Source organism: Cupressus sempervirens, chromosome 11 (genome assembly GCF_028749045.1).
Source record: "Cupressus sempervirens isolate cs-2001-9-10 chromosome 11, ASM2874904v1, whole genome shotgun sequence".
In the NCBI taxonomy this organism is placed as follows: Eukaryota; Viridiplantae; Streptophyta; class Pinopsida; order Cupressales; family Cupressaceae; genus Cupressus; species Cupressus sempervirens.
Window position 1 is genome coordinate 806,375,079 of NC_143128.1, and position 8,384 is coordinate 806,383,462.

Consider the following 8,384-nt stretch of genomic DNA (forward strand, 5'->3'; position numbering starts at 1 on the left):
GTTCATAGCTTGTTCCAAAGCTACCATTTAGAACAAAAAAGCTTTTCCTCTATTGATCCTTCTCATATAATGGTGATTTCAAAATACAAGTCTTTTGTAAACTATTGGTGTCTAAGTAGAATCCCTAACATAGCCAAAGTTGTATGAAGGGCATCAATTATAAAGATATAAAGCCCAAATCATTAAGATGTGAGATATTGTCTCCTTTAAAAATTCAATTTGTGGACTTGAGTCACTCAATTGGTTGTTCATGTTAGCTTAAAGACATTTAATTTACAATGTCTTGGTTGTAATTGTAAATCTCATTTTGTAAATGTGTATAATAGTAATACCATTATTCAAAAGAAATGCTAGAATTCACTCCATTGTAGGTTTTTTGTGCATGAGATATATTTTCTTGTGAAATTTAACAAAAGGTTACTCTACTAGGAAAATCTTTTGATATCATGCTAATCTAAATAAGTCTTTTATTGTTTGGTAGCTCAGCTAGTTTTTAATCCTCCTAGCTTTACAAGAATACTAAGGAGAGTATATTGGTACCAATGTTCCACTAACATCCATAATTTTCATGGCCTATTTTAGCAATAGATAGTGGTGAATGTAACTTATAACATGAGAATGAACTTTGCATAATCACAAGCTTTTAATTTGCATGTTCTTTGTAGTGAAATTTTATTCTCAAACCACTTAGTACATTAATACATAAAATTCATAATCCATATAATTAATAATTAATTTTATATCAAACCATCTAAGCTATGAACTATGGAAAAATTTCCCCTTGTTATATTATTATTCTAACAAATTCTCTACTATGTGTTATATCTCTTGGAAGATATGGTCCTAGAAATACTGCATGATGGGGGCACAACCCGAGACAAAAATGAATGCAATACGAAAAGGGGAATATTATTATCAAAAGTGATCTACTACTATATTAAGTACAATGAAAATAGACTCCACAACATGCCCTATGGGCTTACAATGTTATCAAATTCTAGAGAAAACTCTTCTCATAGTACCTTCTCCCAAACTCCACCAAAAATTGACTTTACAATGCTAGAAATGTCCTTAAGTACCCAAAATTAGGTTTAGGGTTAAGAATAAATTTTAGAATGTGTCATTTGGCATCCACCACCAAAATAGAAGGTTCTCAAAAACACATCAAAAGTTAGTGTAAAATTAGAAGAATCTAGAAATGGTAGTCCAACTTTCAAGAGGCATAACTTTTGATCCATGACTCTGATTAACAAACTATTTACATTTTTGGAAACCTCTCCAAGTACTATATAGCCCTATCAAAAATATTTTATTGTCCCCCATTTTTTGGGCTTGTACAAGGTCAGTAAGTGCCTCAAATCTAACTTTGAAGTGCTCTTAGGAAGTCTCTAGGCAACTTAAAACTACAATAACTTTCAAACTGTAAAGCCTTTTGACCCAATTCTTTTTCTAGAGTGCTTTAAATTAAAAGTATAATTATAATTCCAAGTTACACCCTCTAAATCATTAAAATTATGGCTCAATTACAAAATATCCTATTTTTTACATTGGCACATATTCCAAAGTGCTCAAAATCTCTAACCCAAAAAACCAATAGTGGAACTATGAGAGTTGGAATCTTAATTTGACCCAAATGGGTATCCAAAAATGAAAACACATTAAATAGAAACTAACATTAAGCATTTTTTTCAGTGATACAAGATTTCCCTTACACCACTAGATGCTCCTACATTAGACACATAGGGTAGATTGAAAAGTGACCCTATCACTTTATAGCTAGTAGAGGAAAACCCAAATGGGTAACCTTCATTGTGGATATCCAATTTGACTCTTCTATTGGTCATCCTTTCCACTTCACTAGGTATAATTCATATTTCCTATTTCTAGTACTCTGGCCCACATGACTATCTAGAATTTATTCAATCTCTTCCTTTGCAGAAGTAGGAATCAAACATGTGTCCAACATCAACTCTTCATCTGCACCATCATCATGATATTTTGTTAAGTCTGCAATATTGAAAATAGGAGAAATGTGAATCCCATCTAGCAACTTGACCTCATATGCATTCCCTAAATCATGTTTCTTCAAAATTTTGTAGGGGCTAAATTTCTTCATCTTTAGCTTGTTGTAGGTACCCACTAGAAATTGTTACTTTCTCAAATTTACCATAACCTGATCTCTAACTTGGAACTCCTTATGTCTCCACTTTTGATCAACCCTAGCCTTATACTAAAAGTTTATCTCGGTAATATGTGCTCGCACCTCCTCATATAGGTTCTTAACATGCTCAACAAAATCTTCTACCTCAATACTTGTCCTCTCTCCTTGCTCCACTTTCCTCAACTCTAGCGTAGCCCTTGGACTACTCCCATACACAATTTGGAATGGTGATCTACTAGTACTCCTATTTACAAAATTATTTTAATCTAATTCTTCTTGTGGTAGAACCAAATCCCATCCCTTGGGTTTATCTCCTACTAAACACCTTAGGAATTTGCACAGACTTCTATCCACTACTTCTATTTTTCCATCAGTCTGCAAATGATGTGCAAAACTAAACTTCAATTCTATCTTCAACTTCCACAAAGTCCTCTAGAAATACCCAACAAATTTAGTATCCCTATTAGAAACAATACTTTTTGGGAGACCATGTAGCCTTACCACCTCTTTGAAAAAAATCTACAATATGCACTACATCATGAGTCTTGTGGCATGGAATGAAATGTTCCATCTTGGAGAACCTATCAACCATCACAAATACTAAGTCATTACCCCTATGTGTCCTTGGAAATCAAAGAACAAAATCCATACTTATGTCCTCCCAAGCCTTTGATGGAACAAGAAATGGCTGATAGAGTCCAGTATTGTGACTAAATCCTTTGGTTGTTTGACATACTTGATAACTCTACATAAACTTCTTCACATCCTATGACAATTGAGGCCAAAATTAATATTCTCTAATAATGGAAATGGTCTTATCTTGACCAAGGTGTCCTACCATCCCTCCACTATGCTTCTCCTTGATCAATTTTTCCCTCATGGAACTTCTTGGAATACACAATTGACTCCCCTTGAATAACATACCATTCTGAATCATGTAATCTAGCCACCTAGTCCTATCTAGAGTAACAAGTTCTCTATAAGCCTTCCAAGCCTCTACAAAGTCAAGATCCTCAAGGAAGAAATCCTTGAGTTCATCAAACCCAACCACTTCAACCTACATTATTTTTAGCAACAAAAGTCTCCTACTTAATCCATCTACAACACTATTAAAACTTCCACTTTGATGTTAAAATATAAATGTATAGCTTTGCATGAACTCTGCCCATTTCAAATTTCTCTGATTCAATTTACCTTGGCTATTTAGCTACTGTAATGCCTCATGATTAGTATACAAGAAAAATTATTTTGGAAACAAATAATGCCTCTATTTCTTTAAGGCCTAAACTATTACATAGAACTTTTGGTCATAAATGGAATACTTCTTCTTTGCATCATTCAATTTTTCACTAAAATAGGAAATAGGTTTACCTTATTGGGTCAATACAGCTCCAATAGTACTACCACTAGCATTGCAATCCACCTAGAAAACTTTGTTGAAATTAGGAAGTTCCAACATAGGTTTCTCTATCACCTGCTTCAAAAATTCAAAACTCCTTGTAGCTCCTATAGTCCACTTGAACTCTTTTCTATCCCCCCTCATTGTTTTAATTACTACTAAAATTTCTAATGAACTTCCTATAAAAACTAGCCAAACCACCGAATGACCTCACCTCAATGGTAGACCTTGGAGTAGGCAATTCCAACATGACCTTCACCTTCTCTTGGTCCATTTTGATACCCTTAGCTAATACAAAAAACCCCAAATAGACTAACTCCCTTTTGACAAAGCTACACTTCTTCAAATTAATCAACAATTTATCTTCCCTCAACCTTTCAAGGATACTAAAAATGTACAATAAATGTTCATCCAAAGACTTACTAAAAATCAAAATATCATCTAGATAAAAATTAACAAATTTTTCCAAATATTTCTTTAGTACATCATTTATAAGTCAAATGAAGGTGCTTGGCACATTGGTTAGTCCAAAGGCATGACTCACCACTCATATACACCCTCCTTGGTCTTGAATGCAGTCTTGCACTCATCTCCCTCTTATACCCATATCTAGTGATAGCCACTCTTGATATCTATCTTTGTGAAGTATTGAACTCCATTCAAAAAATCTATAAGATAATCCATTCTTGGGAAAGGAAACTGATACTTGATGGTTATTCTATTTATAGCCCAAGAGTTTGTACACATTCTCCATTCTCCATTTGTCTTTGGTGCTAGCACTATAGGTACTACACATGGACTTATGATCTCTCAAATTAAACCTTTCCTAAATAGCTCCTAAACTTATCTGTTTAGCTCCTTAGTCTTAGTAGGAGTCATCCTATGAGTAGTCTTATTAGGCAAACTAGCTCTAGGGACTAAATCTATTTGATGACTGATTTGCCTTACTAGCGGCAACCCTTCTGGAATATTATTAGAGATGACATCTTCATACTCACTTAATAGACCCAAAACTTCAAGTGGAACTTCACTACTACCTTCCTTATCCTTTCTAGGAATTAAAGCACAACACATATGCTAATGTTTCATGTCATCCAAAAGATTTCTTCCATCAACCATACATACCTTAGCACTACTACATACCTTTTCACCCTCCTTTATCAAGGGCTTCAATTCATGGTGAACTCTATCCTTTATTAGATAGTATGTATTTGCATGACCATCATGTACAACATGTCTATCAAACTACCATAGCCTTCCCAATAATAAATGGTAGAAATCCATTAGAATGATGTCACAGAGAGCCTTGTCATGGTAACTCCAAATCTTGAACTTTACCAAACATTTCTCACTAAATAGGACCTTATGACCATCCTACACCCAAGAAATCTAATAGGGTTGGGGGTCTTTCTCCCTCTTGAGCTTTAGCTTTGAGAACATCTCCTCTGACACCAAGTTTTTAGTGCTTCCACCATCAACAATCACATCACAACATTTACCCTTGCAGTTGTACCTAGTATGATACAAAATCCTCCTTTGTCCAGGTTCAATCTCACCACTCAGTAAGACCCTTTCATTAACTAGAACCTCTCCTCTTTCTGCATCCTATAAATGTGATGACTATGCATCATCATCTACATGAGTGACCCTTTCTTGACTATCAACTCTCCTATTTGTCCTTCCTTGGTGTTGAGGACAATCGAAGGCATGATGACCTTCTTCATTACAATGAAAATAGGTACCATGGAAGCCTCCTCTTGCTAAACCTTGTCCATGTCCTCTACCACTTCCTCTCTAATCTCCAAATTTTTGATCACAAAAGTGGTTGAAACCCTTGTTCCTCTAATTTCAGCTACAATCCACATCTTCATTTTTTTTTTGGTTCTCATTTCAGCATCCAAATGACCTACCATTGCTGATGCAGGAGCATCCAGAGGTATAAGGGCAATCCTCTGTCACCCAAAAAAAATGTACTTAGAGTTAGTTTTTGTTTCATGTGTTTTCATTTTTGGATACCCATTTGGGTCAAATAAAGTTTCCAACTCTTACAGTTCCACTATCAGTGTTCTAGGATAGAGTATTTAAACACCTTGGGATATGTGTAAATGCCAAAAAAAAATAGGAGTATATAATTGAGCCATCATTTTAGTGAACTAGGAGGTGTAAATTGGCCAAATGAATTTAATTGTAATTTAGAGCATTCTAGAAAAAGAATCAGGTCAAAAGGCCCCACAGTTTGAAAGTTATCACAGTTTTTTAGGTTTTGGAGACTTCTTAAGAATGCTTCTGAGTTAGGTTAGGGGAATTAAATGACCTCAAAATGGACAAAAAAATGGGGGATGAGTGAAGCTGGTCCATAGGGCTATGGAGCACTTTGAGAGCTTTTCGAAAATGTAAATGGTTCGTCAATCAAAGCTATGGTTCAAAAGTTATGTCTCTCGAAAGTTCGGTTATCATTTTTGGATTCTTCTAGATTTGCACCAACTTCTAAGGCAGCTTCTGGAGCCTTCTACTTGGTCGGTGGATGACTACTAGCACTTTCTAGAATGTACTCCTAGTCCTTAAACCTTTGGGCTCTATTTAAGGACATTTCTAGCATTGTAAAAGGCAGTTTAGAGTGGAAATTGAGAGGAGGTACAAAAGGGAGAAATTATCTCCAATTTTGTGCTATTATAAGCCCTTAGGGCATGTTTTGAAGTCTATTTTCTCTAAACTAAATGTACTAGCTTATTTTCATAGTTAATATAATTTCCCTTTTCTAGTTGTGTCCATTTTGTGCTTGGGTCATGTCCCCATCAAGTGGTATCAGAGCTGGTTGTCTTGAGTGTGTAGACAGAGCGCCGACTGTGAGGCAGTTTGCACCAAGACTATCTGGTTGTGGGTTTGAGTTAAGAAGATGCCTCCATGAAGAGAGTGTGGTGAAAGGGCTAGAGCTGTTAATCCTAAGGAGGTTAGAGCCCTCCAAAGGTAGGTACAAGCATTGCAAGAGGAGCTTCGTAGAGGAACAAATGTTGTTGCAGGTGACGATAGTGAGGATGACAATGAAGAAGAAGAAATTGGACTAGAAGAGGAATTTTGTGAAGAATTTCTGAATCAAGCAGAAGAAAGGCTTTTTAGAGCCATTACTAAATTTGGGAAAAAACCTACAATTGATGTGGGTGTATTTTTAGGAAATCTGAAACCAAATGAGTTGATCGACTGGATCAATGAACTGGAAGAATACTTTGAGTATGAGGATATGAGGGACCTAGATAGGGTTAAGTTTGCAAAGGCCAAACTAAAAGGCCATGCCAAAATCTAGTGGCAAGAGGTTCAATTGGAAAGAAATAGAAGCGGAAAGGAGAAGATCACAAGGTGGGATCGCATGGTGGACAAATTGAAGAAGCAGTTCATTCCTGTGGACTACCAGCTTGATTTTTTTAAGAAGATGCATGGGCTTAAGCAAGTAGGAAGATCAGTCCAAGAATATATAAAAGAGTTTTATCAACTTTTTATTAGAGTAGGGCATGTAGAAGAAAATAAGGAGAAGGTTTCTCGTTATATCAGTGGGTTGTGACCTAGCATCCAAGAGGAATTAAGTCTGGTAAGAATGACCAGCGTTGAAGAGGCATACCAGTTTGCCCTACGAGTTGAAGAGAAGCTGAATAAGAGGTTTGAAAGGAGACAAAGAGGGTGTGGTCAAGGAGGAAGGGGAAGTGGTAGGTCATCTAGAGGTCAAAATGAAACCCAAAAGAAAAATGAAGATGTGGGTACTAGCAGGAACCAGAGGAATGAGGGTTTCAACAGCTCCCATGATCAGGACTTTTGAAATCAGAGAGGAAGAGGTAGAGGACATGGAGAAGGAAGAGGAGGCTTCCATGGTACCTATTTCCATTGCAATGAAGAAGGTCATCATGCCTTTGAATGCCCTAAATGACAAGGAAGGACAGATAGGAGAGCTGAGGGCCAAGTTAGGGTTGCTCATGTGGATGAGGATGCACAATCATCATGTTCAAAGGATGCAGAAAGAGGAGAGACCTTGGTGAATGAAAGGGTCCTACTAAGTGGTGAGATTGAACCTGGACAAAGGAGGATTTTTTTCTATACCAAATGCAAGTGTAAGGATAAATGTTGTGACGTGATCATTGATGGTGGTAGCACTGATAACTTGGTATTAGAAGAGATTGTCTCTAAGCTAAAGCTCAAGAGGGAGAGACATCCCTAGCCCTATCGGATTGCCTGGGTAAAAGATGATCATAAGGTCCTGGTAAGTGAACAATGTCTCATGAAATTCAAAATTAGGAGTTACCATGATGAAGTTCTCTGTGATGTTATTCCAATGGATGTTTGCCATCTATTATTGGGTAGACCATGGTAGTTTGATAGACATGCAGTCCATGATGGTCATGCAAACACATACTCTCTAACAAAGGATGGAGTTTGCCATAAACTAAAGCCCATGAAAAGGGAAGGTGAAAAGGTATGTACCAGTGCTAAGATTTGTTTTGTTGATGGAAGAAAGTTTTTAGATGGAATGAAACATCAGCATATGTGCTATTCTTTGATTCCTAGGAAAGAAAAAGGAGGTAGTAGTGAAATACCACTTGAAGTCTCTTATTTACTAGGTGAGTTTGGAGATATTATCTCTGATAATGTTCTTGAAGGATTGCCACCAGTAAGGAAAATCAGTCATTAGATAGATCTAATTTTAGGAGCTAGTTTTCCTAACAAGGTTGCTCACAAGATGGCTCCTACTAAAATAGAGGAGCTAAATAGATAGGTTCAGGAGCTATTGAGGAAGGGCTTGATTTGAGAGAGCCTAAGTCCATGTGTAGTACCTACAGT